This window comes from Dasypus novemcinctus, chromosome X (assembly GCF_030445035.2).
Source record: "Dasypus novemcinctus isolate mDasNov1 chromosome X, mDasNov1.1.hap2, whole genome shotgun sequence".
NCBI classification, from domain to species: Eukaryota; Metazoa; Chordata; class Mammalia; order Cingulata; family Dasypodidae; genus Dasypus; species Dasypus novemcinctus.
In genome coordinates this window covers 84,711,945-84,734,303 of record NC_080704.1, presented here as the reverse complement: position 1 = coordinate 84,734,303, position 22,359 = coordinate 84,711,945, and the positions used below count along the sequence as shown (strand labels likewise).

General features: G+C 41.3%; 1 protein-coding gene and 1 non-coding gene across 2 annotated transcripts in view; both read left to right on the top strand.

Moving 5' to 3' along the window:
• ABCB7 (ATP binding cassette subfamily B member 7) overlaps positions 1-22,359 on the top strand; it is a 123,980-nt gene that overhangs the window by 93,346 nt on the left and 8,275 nt on the right.
• Positions 11,466-11,572, top strand: LOC111761470 (U6 spliceosomal RNA). Its single transcript, XR_002794830.1, has one exon. It is a non-coding gene; the product is annotated as a U6 spliceosomal RNA (small nuclear RNA).

The window sequence follows — 22,359 nt, the reverse complement described above, 5'->3', positions numbered from 1 at the left end:
AAATGTTTGAGACCCTGTTCATTTTTTACATTTTCTCTGCGTTCTTCTGAATTGTCCTGTTTTCTAGTTTGATTCATTTATTTTCAATCTCTGCTATTATGTCTTTCATTCCCATCATTTCTTTTATACTTTCAAATTCTCCTTTATGCTCTTCTAGTGTTTTCTTAAAAGCCTTTATTACTTTTGCCATATTTTCCTTCATCTCCTTGAATTTAGTTAATTTGTTTGAACATTTTTGGTTAATTATTCCAAACTCTGGTCTCCACAGTTGTTTGTTTTTTAAATTAGTTTATTGAAGTATATCACTCATACATGAACATACATAAACAATAATTGTATAATACTTGTGAACTTACAAAATGAACATATATAGCATCTTACAAGACTCTCGTAACTCACCCTACCACCAATAACTTGCGTTGTTGTTAAACCTTTTTAACTAATGATTAGAGAGCGTTGTCAAAATATTACTACTAACCAAAGTTTTTTCCCCTAACCAACCCTATTATTATGTTTATGTCGTTTATATATGAACATACATAAACAATTAAATGTATAGTAAAAGTTGTGAACTTACACAGCAAACATGCATAACATCATACAGGGGTCCCATATATCAAACCTCCACCAAAACCTTGCATTGTCCTGAGATGTTTGCTACAAATTATGAAAGGATATTGTAAAAATCTTACTACTAATCATAGTCCTTATCTTATATTTGGTGTGTTTTCCCTCAAACCACCCTATAATTATTTTTTAAACATATTTTTATGACAGAAGTTGTAAACTTATAGAAGAGTCATGCACATGTGCAGAATTCCCAAACAACACGCCTCCATCAGCACACTATACTGTGGTGGAACATTTACTACAGATAATATCATCTGAATGTTATCATGTCCATTGTGTACATTTGGCTCACATTTTCCATACTGCCTCATTATCAACACAGTACATCTTTCGCATAGATGCAAGAATATTATATTATTATAGCTAACCACAGTCCATAGGTCACACCAGCTCTGTTTTTCACATGTTTCTCCACATTCCCAACACCCTGCAGTAGTGATGTACATTTGCTTTAGCTCACAAAGGGCACTCTTGCATCTGTACCATCATCCACAATTCTCATCCACCTTTTGGTTTACTGTGCTATTCTGTTCCTAGAATATTCTCTAGCATTATGTCAGTTGGCATTTACATACTTAGACTACCATTTTCAGGCACATTCCCATTTATAAACTAGCTGTTAGTCATTATGTGATACCATCTACTCTATACATTTTCACACTTTTACAGTAAAGCTATTTAAAACTTCTGCATACATTAAACATCAGTAGTCCATCTCTGTCCTCCTCTTATCTCCTTTAAGAAGAATCCACCACCTACCGCAATGTCTTGAAGATATTTTCCAATTTCTTCTAGAAGTTTTATGGTTTTGCTTTTATTTTTAGGTTTTTAATCCATTTTGAGTTAATTTTTGGGTAAGGTGTGAGGTGGGGTCCTCTTTCCTTCTTTTGGCTATGGATATCCAATTCTTCCAACACCATTTGCTGAATGGACTGTTCTATCCGAGCTGTGTGGGTTTGACAGGCTAGTCAAAAATCACTTGAACATACATGTGAGGGTCTATTTCTGAACCATAAATTTGGTTCCGTTGGTCTACATGTCTGTCTTTATGTCAGTACCATGCTGTTTTTACCACTATTGCTAGGTAATATGATTTAAAGTCTGGAGATGAGGGTTCACTTTTCCTTTTTATGATGTTTCTGGCTATTCAGGAACCCTACCCTTCCAATATTTTCAATTTTTTTTTAACTGGTGGAATTTTTATCGAGATTGCATTAAATCTGTGTATCAATTTGAGTAGAATTGACATCTTAAGGTTATTTAGTCTTCCAGTCCATGAGCATGGAATGTTCTTCCAGTTATTTAGGCCTTTATTGATTTCTTTTAACATTGAGTTGCAGTTTTTGGAATACAAGTGCTTTACATCATTGGTTAAGTTTATTCCTGACTATTTGAGTTTTATCTGTCATATTTTATTTTCACCTCTCTTTTGACACTTTTAGTTACTTTTATTATATAATCTTCATTTCTAGACTCTCTTCCAGGCCTCTCGTTCCTGTCTTTTCTTTTTAGGCTCTAGCACACCTGTGTTAGTCAGCCAAAGGGGTGCTCATGCAAAATATCAGAAATTGGTTGGTTTTTGTAAAGGATATTTATTTGGGGTAGGAATTTACAGATACCCGGCCACAAAGCATAAGTTACTTCCCTCACCACAAAGTCTAGTAGGAGCAAAATTGCTGCCGATGTCTGTGAGGGTTCAGGCTTCCTGATTTCCTACATTCCTGGGGCTTGCTTTTCTCTGGGTTCAAGGTTCCTTTCTTCCTGGGGCTGGCTTCTCTTTCCTCTGTGAGCTTACTTCCTGGGGCTCCAGCTTAAGTCTTCAGCATCAAACTCCATCATCAAAACTCCAACATCAAAAACCCTCAACTCTCTTCTTTGCCATGCCTTTCATCTGTGAGTCCCCTAATCATAACTCAATCATGCCCAGGTACAGATCAGATTACAAGCATAATCCAGTAATTCCTTTTGGAATTCATCTATAATATTAAACTGCTACAACACTTTTTGTATTTCCTGAAAATCTGATCTCTTGATTAGAAATTCTCTCAGTTTCTGTTTATCTATTCATATTCTAATCTCGCCCCCATTTTTCAAAGACAGTCTTGCTGGATATAAGATTCTTGGCTGGAAGTTTTTCTCTTGTAATATCTTAGATATATCAGACCACTGTCTTCTTGCCTCCATGGTTTCTGGTGAGAAATCAGCACTAAATCTTATTGGATATCCCTTATATGTTATGCATTGCTTTTCTCTTGCTGTTCTCAGAATTCTTTGTCTTTGACATTTGACATTCTGATTAGTATGTGTTTCAGAGTTGGTATATTTGGATTTTTTTGGATGGGAATACATTGTGCTTCTTGGACATGGATATCTACATCCTTCAATAGGGTTGGGAAATTTTCTACCATTATTTTTTCAAATATTCCTTCTGCCCCTTTTCCCTTCTCTTCTTCTTCTGGGACACTCACAACACATATGTTTGCATGCCTTTTACTGTCATTTAGTTCCCTGAAACCTTGTTCAATTTTTTCCATTCCTTTCTTCATCTGTTCTTTTGTATGTTCACTTTCAGAGGCTATTTCTTAAACCTCACCAATCCTTTCTTCTGCCTCCTTGAATCTCTTATTATATGATTCCTATGTTTTTTTAAAATTTCATTTATTGTACCGTTCATTTCCATAAGATCTGCTATTTTTCTGTACATGCTTTCAAATTCTTCTTTGTGCTCATCCAATGTCTTCTTAATATCCTTAATCTTATTAGCCATCTCATTGAACTTATTAAGGAGATTTTGAACATTTATGATTAGTTGTTTCAACTCCTTTGTCATCTGGAGGCTTATTTTGTTCCTTTAACTGGGCCATAGCTTCCTATTCCTTGGTGTATATTGTAATTTTTTGTTGGTGTCTTGGCATCTGGATTACTAGAGCATTTATTCTGGGTTAAGTTTTTCTCTTTAGTTTAGGGCTTCCTGCCCTCTCTCCCTTGCTGGTTGTGCAGTAGGAGTCAAGGTTGTAATTAGTGCTGTAACCTGTAGAGGCTTAAGCTGCCCTCACTGTGCCAGGGACCAATGAAGCTTCTCCCAACTTAGGGACAAAGTCACAAGTGTGTGGAATAATCCAGGTCATGGGCCTAGACTGTAGTTGCCTAGAGAGACTGATGAAACTTCACACCCCTTTCTTCCCTACCTGGGATGGGAATGGAGCTGCAAGTATGGTTAGCAGTCTGTACAGTGTAGGTCCAAGATAACTGCAGTTGCCCTGGTAGACTTCCAATTTTTAGTCTGTGCCAGCCAAAGTTACATGCAGCTACCTGTGTAGGCTGTTGCAGGGCCCGCCAGCCTCCTCCCTGCCAGAGGCAGGGCTGAAGTCAAGTCTAGGGCTGCAGGCTGCTCTGTGCAAAAGAAACTGGTTTCTCCGTCACTGTGATTTTCAATCAGCCAGGGCTTCCCTTCAAGATAGGGGCAGAGTCAAAATGGTGACCACTGGCTTCCTCCTGACAGATTGACACCTCAGCTGTTCCCAGGGTTATATCTTAGCCAGCCAAGTCTCCCAATCAGTAGCCGAAATCAGCAGCCAACCATTTCCTCCTCCCCTGTTTTTGGGAAATGGAGCTTCCAATCCCAGCCACAGAATAGCTCCTGTGGTTGCTCTTGCTGCCAGAGTAGGACAATCACCAACCTCCACAGCTTGGCTGGTAATTTCCCAGAGTGCCTGGTGCAGGTCCTCCAGCTTCCTCCCTGCTGGAGGTGGCACTGGGGCCTAGGCTAGAGCTGCAATCTGATCTGGATGGAAAGAAGCCAGGCCCTACCACCACTGTGATTTTTAGTCTGCCCCACTTCCCCTCATGCCAGGCCCCGAGTTAAGATGGCAGCTGTTGGCCTCTTTCTGACTTGGACAGGCTCAAACTTTAGCTGTTCTTGGGATTACACTTTAGCCTGCTGAATTTACTTATCAGGAGCTGAAGTTGATTCCCAGCGGTCTCTTCCTTCCCCATTTTTGGGAAGTGGAGCTTTCAATTCCAGCCACGGAACAGCTCCCGAGATGGCTTGTGCCTCCAGTGGAGGATGGGCACTGGCCTCTGGCACGTGGAGTGTTCTACTTACAAGTCTTCTCAGCGGATGGGTAGTCTCCTCCGTCCATTCCTTTAGGTATGTTGCAGGATGCTCTTCTGGCCTCCTGGAGCCCCCAGACAGGTATTTCAGCTAGCCCCAGATAGCTCTGAGTGTTTACCAACTGCCCTGTAGCATCAGCTGACTCTAGGAGCTCCTTATTTTACCACCTTCTTGCTGGTTGTCTACAGTGTTGTTTTAATTTGTTTCTTTAACTGAGCTATATCTTTCTATTTCTTAGTATGGCTTGTAACTTTTTTCTATGTCTAGGCATCAGATTATCTTGATGAGTTTACTCCAAAAGTCAGTTTTTCTCTCTTGCCTAGGGTCTTATTGTTTATTTGCTTCATGTGAAGGCTCTTGATATTTAGTTCAACTTATTCTAGACCTTTAGAATAGCTCTTATTTAATGCATAAGATTTTTCAGCTCTTCATCTGATTCTTGTCCTGTATATGTGGTACAAGTTTTAAGATAGTAATATTTTTGAAATTGTTTCATGGGAAAGCTTCCTTTCCTTTGTTTCTTTTCTGTGAATCTTGATCTGTTCTGTTTATTTTTATTTTGTTGCTATAGTTTTTTTAAAAAACACTCCTTTCATCATCTCTAGTTGTTTTTGTCTGGAGGTCATTTTCTGTGCAGTAGGTCACCTGAGAGAGGACTTTCCCAATTCAGTATTTCCCAACCAAAACTGGGCCAGGAATCCATGAAGGGGGCATAAACTAGTTCCAAAGTGCCCTGGGGAGGGCACCAGGAAGGCTACCATACATACCTTTGATGGCTCCTTTTCTGTGCTTTTCTGGCCTTACCAGCAGATGGCACTCTTCAGCAAAGTGTTCTCTGCAGCCCTAATGAGATACATGACTTTATCTATTTACATATTTATTTTATGATAGTTTTTAAAAATTTTTATTTATTCATCTCCCCCCCCCCCATTGTTTACACTCGCTGTCTGCTCTTTCTGTCCATTCACCGTGTGTTCTTCTGTGTCTGCTTGTCTTCTCTTCTCGTATTTCTCTTTAGGTGGTACCAGGAAGCAATCCTGGGACCTTCCAGAGTGGGAGAGAGGTGCTCAACTGCTTGGGCCACCTCAGCTCCCTTTACTATGCCTTTAAATCTCCACCACTTCTGCCCCTGTCTGGGCCCCTTTTGAAACTGCTGCCAGTCACTTTGTCTGGGATGAGTTGAAACAATATCTCAGAGCCAATACCCAGGGATCCACATTTGCTAATCAAAAGCCATGATCAGTGCTGTGCCATGCCCTTCACTGTTCTTGGGGTCAAGCCACCCTTCAGCAAACTGATTCCCACAGCCTTAAGAAGGCACTGTGTCTTTAAATTACCACCACCTCCACCACTGTCGGGCATGGTTAAACAGTGGCTGCCAGCCCCCTTTGCCCAGGGCAGGTAGAAACAGTAAGTCAGAGCTTATAAACAGGGATCCAAATTAACTAATCAAAAGGCATGATCAGGACTTGGCCATGCCTACTCCATATTTGTGGAACAAGATTTTTATGTCCGTTTCTGATAGCATCAGGTAGCCAGGGGTGGATCCCAAGTGGCCTGACACGACAGTGGAGGTTGGGTGCCAGTAGCTGCGTTGTGGAGAGTGCTGCTCACAATACTTCACTGTGGTTTATTAGCCTCTTACCACCTGTATTAGTCAGCCAGAGGGAGTACTGAAGAAAAGTACCAGAAATCTATTGGCTCTTATAAAGGGTATTATTTATTTGGGGTAAAATCTTAAAATTACAAGGCCCTAAATAGTCCAGCTCAGAGATGGTTTCTCACCAAAGTCAGTTGCCACATGTTCAAGCAAGATGGTTGCCAATCTCTGAGGGTTCAGCCTTCCCCTATCTCAGCTCCACGCTGGCATAGGGCTTGTTTCTTTCTGGGCTTCCTCAGCTCAGCTGCTCTGTTCTCGAGCTGCAAACTATCAGGCGAATGGCTCATCTCTATTCCTGGGCCACAGGATCAAAGTTCTCTCCTCTGCCATGTCTGTGGAGCTCTCTTTCTTCCTATGCCTTCTTCTGTGTGTCTTCTTGAGTGAGCGTCTGTTTATATAACCGACCAAGGGAGTGAGGACTCAACCCTGAATCATGCCTTACTGACATCATTGAATCGAAGTCCTAATCTTAACATAATTTAATCAAAGACATCTCAGCTGAATCTGCTACATTCAAAGGGTATCACACCCAGAGGAACAGGCCAGTTTACAAACATGATCCTTCTTTTTGGAATTCATAAATAATATCAAACTGCTATATCACATCTCTTCCTTGGTTGCTGTAGTGTTCTTCCAGTTTCTGGAGTCCCAGAACAATTGTTCCTGACAGTTCCTGTCTGTTTACCAGCTGGTTTGGAGGACAGACTGAGTTCTAGAGCTCCGTACTCCACCATCTTCATTGGAATTCCTATTAGGAATGCCCCTGTGACTCCTCTGCATACCATTACTCCAAGCAGGTGATCAGGCCTGTCCACAAGAATGATCACATCCATGTCCTCAGTCCCTCAGGAGCCAGCTGAAGAGATCCAACATAGAATCTGTTTGTACACTTTGTAGCCAGTGGGCCTGATACTGGATTTTAGTCACCTCTTGATCTACCTTCCCTGAGGTATTAACCCATGTATAACAGGAGGTATTAGCAATAGCACATTCACCTCTTTTTTGAGCTAGGACAAAGTCTAAGGCAATGGAATTATCAAGTACTACTTTGGCTAGAGAGTCTAAAGATTTTTGCTGTGCCTAAAAGGGCTTATGCTATGAACTCAGCAATGTCAGCCAAAGTGGTTGATAGGTTGCATATCATGTGTTTCGTGGGGCTTACTCTCAGCTAGGGCAATAATGATCTGCCATAAAAAGGTGTATACATAATCATGGACCCTCCATCCCCCAGGGAAGTCACATTTTTCTTGGGATAATAAGTTGAAGCGGGCAGTCTAATAAGTCTCAGATTGGTTATGAATTTTTTTGTTCTGATTGGGATTATTTTTAATTTTTAAATTTTTATTGTCTTTTTTTTAAAGATACATAGATCACAAAAAAATGTTACATTAAAAAATATAAGAGGTTCCCATATACCCCACACCCCGCCTCACCCCACTCCTCCCACATCAGCAACCTCTTTCATCATTGTGGCACATTCATTGCATTTGGTGAATACATTTTGGAAAACTATTACAGCACATGGATTATAATTTACATTGTAGTTTACACTCTTCCCCAGTCCATTCAGTGGGTATGGCAGAATATATAATGTCCTGCATCTCTTCCTGCAATATCATTCAGGACCACTCCATTTCCCGAAAATGGCCACACATCACACCTCTTCTTCCCTGTCCCTGCTCTCAGCATCTCCCTTGGCCACTGTCTGCAATCAATGATATAATTTCTTCCATTGCTAGAGTCACAATAGTTCTATAGTAGAATACCAGTAAGTCCACTCTAATCCATACTTTATTCCTCCATCCTTTGGACTCTGGGATGGTGATGTCCACTCCACCTCTAAATTGAGAAGGGGCTTAGATTCCACATGGCTGATGTATGCAATTGGAGAATTGCTTATATTTGTAGACTTGGTTCCCTGGTGCAGTAGTTGACCATCTTCACCTCCCTGTTAGCTGACCTCGGTAAGTCCAATAAACTGGAGAGTAGGTATTGCAACTCTGCTGAGACTCAGGGCCCAGCTGGAACATGGCCAGTCCAGAGATTCAAGTCTCCCAGCCATAGGTTCTGTAAAAGTGACAAAAGACGCTTGTGTAGAAAGGTCACGTCTGAGTCCAACTCCATCACAGTCAGGAGCACAAATTCCTAAGTAAGGCCCACTGACAAGGCACTGGACTCCAGAGCCATCTGTCATGACTGTAGAACCTGTGTGTCTCCATAGCCCTCAGGAGCACCAGTCCCTGGGATTATATCTACTTTGTCTGTCTCTGGGATCCTGCTGAGATGTGCATGAGCACAGCCTCTCTGATGACCTCCCAACTCATTTTGAAAGCTCTTAGCTGTATAAACTCATTTGTCTTTACCATTCTCCCCTTTTATCCAAGATCTTTTTATAGTTGCATCACCAGCTGGTTATTAATAGTAATCCCTTGGGGCCAGGGATACTCATCCCCGGGAGTCATGTCCCATGTTGGGGGGACGGTAATGCATTTACACGCTGAGTTTGGCTTAGAGAGTGACCACATTTGAGCAACATGGAGGCTCTCAGGAGTATTCTTAGGTATCCCACAGCTCTAGGCCTAGTTTGAATTTCAAGTACACAGGCTCATAAGCATAGTCATCAATATCAAGGACCCATCATTGGACCACACTTTTTCACTAGTCTTTGGCCTTGCACTTGAGGAATTGTTGCTGTTCCATTGGGGAATGTGACATAGCATCCCGGGCTAGGAACTCAGCACTCTCTCAATTGTTTTCTGTAGCTCTACCTCCAATGACAATACTCATCGAATATCTGAGCATTTTTATATATCTATATACATGCCCTGAAGAACTCCCTCCCAACCATGTGTCCCCCATCAATGACACCCCACACCAGTGCTCCTCCACTGCCATAGTTGAACCCCTACATGATCCAAAACTTCTTAAAAAATGAAGCCTAATCACATTGTCAAATTCAGTTAGTAGAAAAATGAAATAGTAATGATAGGTTTAAAGGTTAGAAATAGAATACATACTAATTTAGAAAAACTAAATAAAATGGAGTATTGAAAAATGAAAAATATGATAAAAGTTTGTTTTTGATGTTTTGCCTTTCATCACTGTAATAGGTGCTGCCCTGCATGTATTATGGCAAGGCAATTTCTTCCATTCCTTCCTCAGTGTCTACATCCTTTTTTTTTAATTTTTAATTTTGTCTTCAAAAAAGTTTTAGATATCAGTAAAGTCATATATACAATATAGGGGACTCCCATTTTTAAAGGAACAATAAGAAACTCAAGGATGCATTTTCCCATCACTGTCTAGCAACTTATGCAGGCAGTGGACCAACCAGTAGCGACTTTGTTTCATTCACAAATGATTATAAACCCTGGAGGGGCACAGCCCACTCCTAGCAATTCAGTGGTCATCTCAAGGTTGCTAGGAGAAAGATGACTGAGCCATTTGCCAGTTTCATTATTTCGGCAGTAGTTGCAATCCGATAAGTTGTCCAGGACTATAAAGAACAGAATGTATAGTTAACATCCATACATTACTTTTGTCACATGGCATAAATGAAAGACTTCCTGATGTTAATAGAAACTTGATCCAGGGGAAATCAGCATCCTGAGTGGCAATCTGGACTTGGTAAAGGGGAGAGAGTGAGTGAGGGTTTAGATGGCAGATCCAGCAGTCTGTCAGGTTCCCTACTGCTCTGATGGACTGAGTGAATTGGTCCAAGCTGTTTTCTTTCCAGCTTGTTGCTGGGCTAAATCTGTAAAATCTGTAGAAAACAGGAGGGGGGCGAGGCACAGTAACTAGTCCTGATAAGGTGGTCATGCAGCTACCTCCCATGGGAGACATTTTTCTCAGCCTGTTTGCTATAACTTATCTTTTCCCTCTAAGGCCACCCAGTCTGTTTGTCCTATACCCAATCTGTTGGTATAACCTTACCTCTTTCCCATTGATCTGAGTCCCTTACCCATATATTCCAGTCCACTTCCACCCATTCCTGATAGATAGGAGTTGTCAGAACTCTTTAAAGGTATCCTATGACCATTCCCAAGGGGACTTATAGTCCAACCAGGGGTAGGCATCTTCCACTAACCTCCAGTATGTATGTGTCAGCACTTCTAGGACTGTTTCCATCATCCCACTCCTCCACCTAGCGGCCCTATCCTTCTACCATTTTGGGAATTGTATGACGTGTGTAATGAAGTAAAATGCAGATTAATCCCCTCACAAAGGAGAGTCCCAAATGGTTTGTTCTTGGTCCCCCTTTGGAGAAAATTTTCATCTTCATGGGTGTAAGGGTAGACGCACAGCAAAGCCTAGGTTCCTCTCTACCCTTGTCCCCTCCTTGTGGTAGCGACTTGGATAAGGTTGTGTTTCCCTTCTGAGGAATCACTGAGTAGTTTTCAAGAGGTTCCAAATAAGGCGGACAGTCCATCCAGTAAGAGAGTTTGTCAGGGTGTAGACAATGAAGTTCATTTTTCAAGTGACCATTAAAGTTGTCCATAGTGTCAGATGCCTATTGGTGGTGAGTAACATGGAAAGTCCATCTAATTCTGTGAGTCTGGGCCCATCGTTGAGTGGATTGAGCAGTGAAGTAGGATCCTTGGTTAGAGGAGATGTCATTTGGGTACCCAAAGAGGTGGCGGAGCTACTTTTCCAAGGTATCCTGTATATGGACCATGGTCACATGACTGCAAAGGCAAGGCCATAACCTGAATAGGTGTCTACCACACCATGACATAGGACATACCTTGGGATGGTAGAAGAGGGCCAATGTATTCTACTTGCCATGAATGGCCCATTGAGATCCCTCTGGGAATAGCCCCTAAATACCCTTTTCAGCCTCTGACTTATAGTTGATGTGTTCACATTGAAACAAAAATCTGTTTTTGAGTTTCCTGGGCTGCACAGGCAAATTCTGTGAAAAGGTTAGAAGTAAACAATGAGAATTTTTTAGCTGTCTTTTTTGAGGTTAAAAGAAAGTCCTAGTCTGGGCATCATCAAGATGGTGCTTTCTTCCTGAAGCCTGGCATACTGGGGCTGACTGCTTACAATCCTTGGTCTTGGGTGCTCGCTTCGGCAGCACATATACTAAAATTGGAACGATACAGAGAAGATTAGCATGGTCCCTGCGCAAGGATGACATGCAAATTCGTGAAGCGTTCCATATTTTTGAGAACAGACAACCGGGGGAGAAGGGGAATTAAATAAATAAATCTTTAAAAAAAAACAATCCTTGGTCTTGGGCTCCTCTGTCACAAGGCCATGCATATGGAGTCCTCTCTGTTTTCTTCTGGGTTCCATTGAATTTTAGCTTCTGGCTTCCTGTGGCTTTCTTTTCCCTCTGTATTTCATTCTCTTATGAAGAACTCCAGTCATCCTGATTGACATCTATCCTGATTAAAGTAGGCCACAACTTAACTATAATAACCTCATCAAAAATCCTGTTTACAAGTTCACACCCACAAGAATGGATTAAGTTTAAGAACATGTTTTTCAGGGGTACATATAGCCCCAAACCACCACAGGTACAGCCTGGGTGAGTGTTCTTACCCAGGCCCAGGACATGATGGGGATTTCTAGCCTCAGTAGTACCTGGGAGCTCTTAGTTATCCTTTATTTTTCTACCAATACCCAATAGCATACCAGAAGTTGCTTCTCGAAGGGTGAGTAGTGCTGGGCTGTCTCTCAAAACTTCTTAGTCCAAAAACTCAGAGGTCAGCATATTCTTGTTCCTCCTTCCTGTCAGAGGGACCAGTTGGCATGTGTCTGGGTGCCAGAAGCCTATAGCTCAGAGATTCAGGCTCCATAGGTTCTAGAGGCAGGGTGGCTGGAACACCTGCTTTTACCTCTTGCCAGGTCTGCTTCTTCTCCATTCAGTGGAAAGTACCTGCATTTTGTGTCACCTGATATAGATGTGTCAAGAGGCTACCAAGATAAGGACTGTGCTGGTGCCAATATACAAATAGCCCAATCAACTCCGGGACCTCCTTTTTGGAAGTAGGTGACTTTAGGCACAGTAATTAGTCCCTTACTGGGCCATAGATCTGTCACTGGGCTCTAGCCCATACGCTGCTTAAGAAGGTGATCTTCTTAAGGGCTGGGCTTGTTGGGATATCTGCTTCAGTCAGACTATCAAAGCCCGCTTAGTAATGTGTGTAGTCCCTACACAGTTTGCTCCTTGCTCTGGCTGACCGACATGATATACACCCTAGGATAAACACTGGTGAAGGCTTAACTTGCTTCTGTGAGGGTTATAATGTCTGGGAGTGTGGACACCAAAGGGGATACTTCTGCACTCAAGCATAGTCAGTCTATGGTCAGCTGCCATGCTCCACTCATCTTTTTTACTAGTCATGCAGGATATTATAGGTAGAGATAGTAGAGTGGAGGACACCCACATATAGAAGGTCCTTTATCAGTTCCATTTTAACCTTTTTCCCATCAAGGAGGTGGTATTGCTATTAGACATTGCAGTGAGGAGATGTGAACATTGGGGGTGCATGGTTTGTCACTTGCCCAACCATGATGGCCAGAATTGGCTGGAATGTGGGAGCATATCCCTGTATCTGTTGCTGGGTGGTACAGGATATCAATCCCTGTAATGCATTCCCCAGTGGGAAACATAACCACAGGGCATCCAAGGAACTAATCCACAGGTTAACAGTAACCTCCTGACCCCATATTCATGTGGAATGCCCCAAACCTCCCAGTGCTATTTGTTGCCCCTTTACTCTCCATCTCCTGGAATAATAGTGACTTGGGCATCTGTATTTATAAAGCACCATAAGGTTTGTTTGCTGCCCCCAAATTGTACACACACTGGGGCATATAGCCTTTGGTTTCCAGGGGTTGGACAGGGCCTTGGGTCCCACCTTAGGCCATTACTACTTTAGTCAGGTCTAGGTAGAGATGCTTCCCAGGGACAGACTTTGCAATCAGGCCAATGGAAGAGTTGAAAGAGCTTTAGGATCCTCCTCCTTTTCCACTGCCCGTATCTGGGGATTGTGGGGAGTAGGTCATCAGTGGCAGATTGACTCTGTCAAGCCCATGGCCCTCCTTATAGTTTATATTTTTCCCAAAGTTCTCCATTGGATATACTATCTATAGCATCCTTCAGGACCCCTTGCTCTAGTAGTCGCAAGAAAATAGCGTGGTAAGTAGGGGCTTCAAGAAGAAGGGTGGCTGCTTTCCCATCTTGTGGCTCTAAGGATTTGCTGGTTTAACACGTGGGCGTCTACCACCTGCTGGCCTGGCTCTTCAGTTACTTATCACAGTGACCACCCTCTTAATATTGGAGCCCTATGCAGAGAAGGTATGAAAAACCCATACAATAACATTTCCAAGAAGAAGCCCTGGGATGAGGAAGAAAACTAGGTTGGCACCCCATTCAAGGGGACCTTCTCTGATATATCAGTGTCTCACTGCAAACTGGAAATTTTGGTTAGGGGCTAAATCCCATGCACCATCACCCAGTTGTCATAGTGTGATCACAGCTTTCTCTTTGTTCTTCCAAGGCTTAGTTGGAATGAGAGGAGAGGTGGTCACCCAGAGTGGAATATACTCTAGGATCCAATCAGAGGCTGTCCCTGCAGAGCAGAAGTGGGTGTACCTTCAGCTGCTTATATTCCACCTCGACCACCCTGCCTCTTCCCTTAACTCCAACTAAGAGTTTGTTGAAGGACAGGGATTGATACAAGGCAACCAAGACTCCTGCATTCAGCCTGCTTGGTAAGGGTAGTAGTGGCACCCTCATGATAAAGTTGGGACAGCCACAGGAAGAATTCTCTCCAGGCTTCTGTCCATAATTTTTTTTAATATCCCATATCTCTTCCATAAAAGCTCTTACTCTAATTTTCACCTCTGGGTCTCCATTCAGTTCTAATAGTCTCCTGAATAATGACCAGCCTCACACTCACCTCAAGATCAGTCTAGGTGGGCTGAGTGCAGATATGCTTGGTTCCAGAATGAGAACAGATATAAGAAACCATAAGCCAGGGGAGTGTATGCTGGGCAGTAGAAGCCCCAACCTCATTGATCTCAGCATGGCATCTCAACTCCCTGGCATTCATGGACAGATTCTCACAATCCCATTTATTGCCTTCCTTCCCCCAAAGGATAGAGACAGCAAACCCCAATTCCCCCAGCCACAGGTTGGTATCTCTTCCTAGGCTGATGGGGCAGTGGTAGCCTTTCAGTTTAGCCCACAGAGCCATGAGACCTATGTTGCCCAATTCACTCCAGATGGCGTGTAACAGAACAGCCCAAAATTCAAGCTATGCCATACTTCCCTGTGTACCCTACTCACTACTTCATGGCCACTAAGCATGTCCATGACCTCCTCAAAACCTACCTATCCAAATACTTAGTACAATGAAAGGGAAGGGGGAAAAAAAACATATCAAGTCACATTGCCATAAAATTTCAGAATTGAGGTTAAATAAGTCCCTAAAAGCTCTGACGTATATCTCGGGGGGCGGGGGGGCAATTTTGAACTGGGAGATTACATAATAATAGTTGTACTATGAGAAAACTAGTGTTGAGAAGGGTTTTATAATTCTGAAATAAAGTTGGGAGAAAATTACCAAAAGCGACATAGAAAACTAAGCACTTGAAGAAACGAAGACAGTTACTAAGTCCTGGAAGAATAAAGAATTGTATGCAAAAATAGACATAACCCCAAATAGTACGTACTTGGCTTAACAAGGAATACTTAGTCATAAATAAGATAGTGAATATTAAATTAACCAGAATTTGTGATACAGTTAATGTTACTGAGACAGTAAAGAATGGGGACATGGCAATTTGGCATAGTATGTTAGTGCAATCACCATCTTCTATAATAGGAAGTCAATAGATAATGCCAAAAATTGATAAATTAAGAAATAGCAGTAGAACCATATCATTTAGATATATTGAGGTAAAATCGGAAAAAATAGCTACGAATTTGGGGGTAGAAAGGGGATGTTCAAGGAAGAGAAAGATGAGCAGAAGACTTATTTTTTTTTATTTTTTTATTTTTTTAAAAAAATATTACATTCAAAAAATATGAGGTCCCCATTAACCCACACTGCCCCCACCCCACCACTCCCCCCACAGTAACACTCTCCCCCATCATCATGACACATCCATTGCATCTGCGGAGTACATCTCTGGGCATCCCTGCACCCCATGGCCTATGGTCCACACCATAGCCCACACTCTCCCACGTTCCATCCGGTGGGCCATGGGAAGACATACAATGTCCGGCAATTGTTCCTGCAGCACCACCCAGGACAACTCCAAGTCCCGAAAATGCCTCCACATCTCATCTCTTCCTCCCATTCCCCGCACCCAGCAGCCACCATGGCAACTTTTCCCACACCAATGCCACATTTTCTCGGTTATTAACCACAATAGTTCATGAATAGAATATCATTAAGTCCACTCTAATCCTTACTGTATTCCTCCTTCCTGTGGACCTTGGCTTGGTTGTGTCCATTCCACATCTATGTCAAGAGGGGGCTTAGATTCCACATGGATACTGGATGCAATCCTCCTGCTTTCAGTTGTAGGCACTCTAGGCTTCATGGTGTGTTGGTCGACATTCTTCAACTCCATGTTAGCTGAGTGGATTAAGTCCAATAAATCAGAGTGTAGGAGCTGAAGTCTGTTGAGGCTCAGGACCTGGCTATCATATTGTCAGTCCAGAGATTCAAATCCCCTAGTTATATCTTAAACCCCAGCACCAACTACAAGTCCAGTAAATTAGCATGAAAGGCTTGTGAAAAGAGATCCCATCTGAGTCCAGCACCATCACGCAGAAACACCAGCTCCAAAGAAGGGCCAACTGACAATGGCAGTGAACTCCATCTGCCATGACCATAGAACCTGTGGGTCTCTTTAGCCCTCAAAAGAACCAATATCTGGGGTTGTATCTACTTTATTTGTCTCAGACTCTGCTCAGGTGTGCATAAGGGCAATCCTTCTGACAACCTCCAGACTCTTTTTTAGAGACTCATAACCATATAAACTCATTTGTCCTTTCCATTTTCCCCTTAATTTAGATCAAACAGCATGTTTAACTCCTGTTATTATATGTAGGCAGGAATATTCTGCTGGTCTGCATTGAACCTTTATTCAAGGTCATTTTCTAGTTACGCCATCAGCTGGTACTTGGTAGTGATCCTCGGTGCCAGGGAGGCTCATCCCTGGGTGTCATGTCCCACGCTGTGGGGAAGGCATTGCATTTACATGCTGAGTTTGGCTTCAAGACTGGCCACATTTGAGTAACATGGAGGCTGTCAGGAGGGAACTGTTAGGTACAATGCTGCTCTAGGCCTTGTTCTTATTTCAGGTATATAGGCTCACAAGCATAGTCAGTATCAGGGGCTCACCTATGGACCCTCATTCCTTCCTGGTCCTTGCCGTTGCACCTGGGGGACTGCCGCTGCTCCCCTAGGGACCTTGACAGAGCACCCCCCCCCCCCCCGGCCAGGAACCCAGTACCCCCCCAACTGTTGTTTTTATTTTTTCCACTATGAGTATAGCCAAACATTTCCATGCACCCTGGACACATGCCCTGTATAACTCCCTGTCAACCATATATCGCCTGTCAATAACATCCCATACCAGTATTCCTCCGCTGCCATTGTTGAACCACTCTGTGATCCAAAACTTCCTGAAAAGCAAAGCCCAACATAATGTCAGGTTCCCTTACTAGTAAAATGGAATATAGCGATGAGTTTAAAGTTTAGATATAGAATACATATTGATTTGGAAAAATTCTACATCCTATCTTTTCTTTTTTCCTAATTATTGAGCTTCTCTTCACAGGAGCCCTAGATCACAGTAATTCATACATACAATATACAGTTCTCCTACACATGCACCATAAAACCTTTTCCCTTCCACAGTGATAATCTTTTAATTTATTCATATCATATTTACTGAAACTGATGTACAGACTCCAAGACAGTAGCTTTCAAACAAGGTGACATCTGTGCTTACATTGTGTTCCATACTTTAGGATATAGAGTTTTCTAAATTTTTTAGTTATCCTATGTTTTACATTATGGTTTACATTATTAGTCTTTCATCCCCTATATGTTTTTGGTATAATATTATGTGTTTTATATTCATCCTTGTGAACTCTCGCGAAACTCCTCTCTTGCCCCCACATTTACCTTGGTTCCATCCATTCAACATCCATTTTCCCCTCCCCTTGGGGCCCACAGTGACAGCCAATCTCCATTTCCCGAGGAGCCACGTCCAGAGATACTTGCAACAGTGCTAAGGGCCTGACTTGCTCAACTGCCCTAATGCCCTGGGAGCTACCCTTTCTCTCGAGAGATACAGTTCCCTCTATTTGATGGCGTTAGCCCTCCCCGGATGTGGGTCCACCCCCACTCTCACTACTTGGGTCTCTACCCAATGGTACAACTCACCCTGGCAAAATGAGCATTCAGACATTCCCCACGAGTTCGTCCTGTGTCAGACCATCCCCTGCGAGCATCCTAAACAGGTAACCCTCCTAATTACATTTTGATACGGTTTTCTCAGCATTTTACTCTCAACCAACACCTGACACTCTCCTATGTTCGTATGTTGCCCCTCCCTCCCCCCAATGTTTTGGGCAATATTACCCCTCCGCCCATCCCTAGTCCCCCTCAATCCCACAAAGCCCCACCCAAAGGTAACCCTATGCCCCCATTTTATGCCTTCCTTGTACAAATACTTATCTCCAGCTTACCATAGATTTCACCCACGTAGATGTCAGCTTACATCCTTCCTCTACCCCCCGATTTCCTGTAAGCCTATCTTCCATTCTCTAGCTCTCTGCGGCAGCTTGCTTATTTCATATCATTGAAGTCATGTAGTATTTGTCCTTCAATGCCTGGGTTGCTTCACTCAACATAAGGTTCTCAAGATTCATCCATGTTATCACGTGTGTTTGTAGTGTATTTGTTCTTAAAGCCGAGTAGTATTCCATTGTATGTATATACCACATTTTATTGATCCACTGATCTGTTGATGGGCATTTCGGTTGATTCCAACTTTTGGCGATAGTGAACAATGCTGCTATGAACATTGGTGTACCTATATTGGTTTGTGTCCTTGTTTTCAGCTCTGCTGGGTATATACACAGCAGAGGTATTGCTGGGTCATATGGCAAATCTATGGTTAATTTTTTGAGAAACCGCCAAACTGTCCTCCAGAATGGTTGGATCCTACTGAATTCCCACCAACAGTGGATGAGTGTTCCCTTTTCTTCACATCCTCTCCAGCATTTGTATTCTTCTGTTTTTTTCATAGCTGCCAATCTTATGGGAGTAAGATGGTATCTCATTGTAGTTTGATTTCCATTTCCCTGATAGCTAGAGATTTGGAGCATGTTTTCATGTGCATTTTAGCCATTTGTATTTCTTCTTTGGAGAAGTGTCTGTTTAAATCTTTTTCCCATTTTTTAAATGGGTTGTTTATCTTTTTATGTTCAAGATATATGAGTTCTTTATATATGCATGTTATAGGTCTCTTATCGGATATATGGCTGCCAAATATTTTCTCCCATTGTGTGAATTCCCTTTTTACTTTCTTGACAAACTCCTTTGAGGTACAGAAGGCTTTAATTTTGAGGAGGTCGCATTTATCTATTTGTTCTTTCGCTGCTCGTGCTTTTGGTGTGATATTCATGAAGCAATTTCCTATTACAAGGTCCTGTAGATGTTTCCAGACACTGCTTTCCAAGGTCTTTATGGTCTTGGCTCTTATATTTAGGTCTTTGATCCATCTTGAGTTGATTTTTGTATAAGGTGTGAGATGGTAATCCTCTTTCATTCTTTTACATATGGATATGCAGTTCTCCAGGCACCACTTGTTGAATAGGCCATTCTCTCCCAGTTGAGAGGGTTTGGTGGCTTTATCGAATATTATATGGCTATATATATATGAGGTTCTATATCAGAACTTTCAATTCGATTCCATTGGTCTGTGTGTCTCTCCTTATGCCCATACCATGCTGTTTTCACTACTGTAGCTTTGTAGTATGTTTTGAAGTCCGGTAGTGTGATTCATCCAATTTTCGTTTTTCTTTTTCAATATGTCTTTGGCTATTCAGGGCCTCTTTCCTTTCCAAATAAATTTCATAGTTTTTCTAGTTCCTTAAAGAAGGCTGTGTTGATTTTTATTGGGATTGCATTGAATGTGTAGATCAGTTTTGGTAGGATAGACATCTTAATAATATTTAGTCTTCCTATCCATGGACAGGGAATATTCTTCCATTTATTTAGGTCTTCTTTGATTTCCTTGAACAGTCTTGTATAGTTCTCAGTGTATAAGTTTTTTTACATCTGTAGTTAAATTTATTCCTAAATATTTGATTTCTGTATTTACTATTGTAAATGGTATTTGTTTCTTGATTTCCTCCTGATCTTGCTCAATATTGGTGTATGGAAATGCTACTGATTTTTGCACATTGATCTTATAACCTGCGACTTTACTAAACTCATTTATGAGTTCTAGAAGCTTTGTTTTAGATCTCTCAGGGTTTTCTATATATAGGATCATGTCATCTGCAAATAATGAAATTTTGACTTCTTCCTTTCCAATTTGAATGCCTTTTATATCTAGTTCTTGCCTCAGTGCTCGAGTGAGTACTTCTAAGACAGTGTTAAATAGAAGGGGAGATAGTGGTCATCCTTGTCTTCTTCCTGATTTTAGAGGGAAGTATTTTAGGATTTCTCCATTGTAAACAATGTTTGCTGTAGGTTTTTCATATATACTCTTTATCATGCTCAAAAAATTTCCTTATATTCCGATCTTTTGGAGTGTTTTTATCAAGAAAGGGTGCTGTATTTTGTCAAATGCTTTTTCTGCATCTATAGATGTAATCATGTGTTTTTTTCCCTTCAATCTGTTTATATGGTGTATTACACTGATTGATTTTCTTATGTTGAACCATCCTTGCAAGCCTGGAATGAATCCCACTTGGTCGTGATGTATAATTAGATTAACGTGTTGTTGAATACGATTAGCAAGTATTTTGTTAAGTATTTTTGCGTCTAGGTTCATTAGAGGAATTGGTCTGTAATTTTCCTGTCTTGTGGTGTCTTTGTTTGGCTTTGGTACTAGGGTAATGTCGGCATCATAGAAGGAGTTCGGCAATGTTCCTTCTGTTTCGATTTTTGGGAATAGTTTCAGCAAGATTGGTGTTAGTTCTTTCCGGAATGTTTTGTAGAATTCACCTGTGAAGCCATCTGGCCCTGGGCTCTTCTTAGTTGGGAGATTTTTAATGACTGATTCTATCTCTTTACTTCTGATTGGTTTGTTGAGATCATCAATTCCTTCTTTCGTCAATAAGGGCTGCTTATGTGTTTCTAGGAATTTGTCCATTTGCTCTGAATTGTCATTTTTGTTGGAATATAGTTTTTCAAAGTATCCTCTTATCATAGTCTTTATTTCTGTGGGGTCAGTGGTGATATCTCCTTTCCCATTTCTTATTTTGTGTATTTGCATCTTCTCTCTTTTTTTCTTTGTTAGTCTCGCTAAAGGTTTGTCAATTTTGTTGATCTTCTCAAAAAACCAGCTCTTGGTCTTGTTTATCTTTTCAAGTGCTTTCTTATTTTCTATTTCATTTAGTTCTGCTCTTTTCTTTGTTATTTCCTTCCTTCTTCTTCCTGTTGGATTACTTTGTTTTTTTCTTCTAATTCCTCCAAATGTACAGTTAGTTCTTCAATTTTTGCTCTTTCTTCTTTTTTGATATATGTATTTATGGCTATAAATTTCCCTCTCAGTACTGCTTTTGCTGCATCCCGTAAATTTTTGTATGTTGTGTTATCATTATCATTTGTTTCAAGGTAGTAATTGATTTCTTTTGAGATTTTGTCTTTGACCCACTGTTTGTCTAAGAGTGTGCTGTTTAATTTCCAAATCATGGTGTGAAATCTGGGCCTCTAGCCCTTGCAAATTTCCAGCTTTACTCCACTGTAGTTGGAGATATTGTTTTGTATGATTTCGATATTTCTGAATTCATTAAGCCTTTCTTTGTAGCCTAGAATATGGTCTATCTTGGAGAATGATCCATGTGCACTTGAGAAAAATGTATATCCTCCTGTGTTTGGCTGTAATGCTTTGTATATGTCTATCAGATCCAGCTCCTGTAATAGACTATTCAAATATTTTGTTTCTTTAGTGAATCTCTTTTGAGATGTTCTCTCCAGAGTTGATAGTGGTGTATTAAAATCCCCCACTATAGTTGTAGATGCATTTATTCTTTCACTTAGTTTTTCCAGCATTTGCCTCACGTATTTAGATGCGCCTTGTTAGGAGCATAAATATTTACCATTGTTCGATCTTGACAGATTGTCCCTTTCACTAATATGTAGTATCCTTCTTTGTCTCTCACAATTGTTTCACAGTTAAAGTCTTTTTTTGTCTGATATTAATATAGCTACTCCTGCCTTTTTTTGGTGGTTGTTTGCTTGTATGATTTTTTTCCAACCATTCACTTTCAGCCTCCATGAGTCTCTGGGTCTAAGATGTGTCTCTTGTAGACAGCATATAGATGGGTCATATTTCCTTATTCAATGTCCCAGTCTGAATCTTTTGATAGGTGAGTTTAATCCGTTGACATTCAGTGTTATTACTTTCAAGGAATTATTTGTGTTAGCCATATTTTGATTGGACTTGTGTTTGTCACATTTTGTTTGTTTTTTTTCCCTTCTCTTTTTGTCTTTTTTGTTTCTCTTACACTCTCCTCCAACTCTGCCTGTCCTGTTTTTTCCTTTCTTCCTGCAGAACTTCCTTTAGAATTTCTTGAGGGGGAGGTTTCTTGTTGGCCTACTCTTTTAGTTTCTGTTTATCTGCGAATATTTTGAACTCTCCATCATTTTTGAATGCTAATTTAGCTGGATAGAGTATTCTTGGTTGGAAATTTTTTTCTTTTAGTACCTTGACTATATCATACCACTGCCTTCTTGCCTCC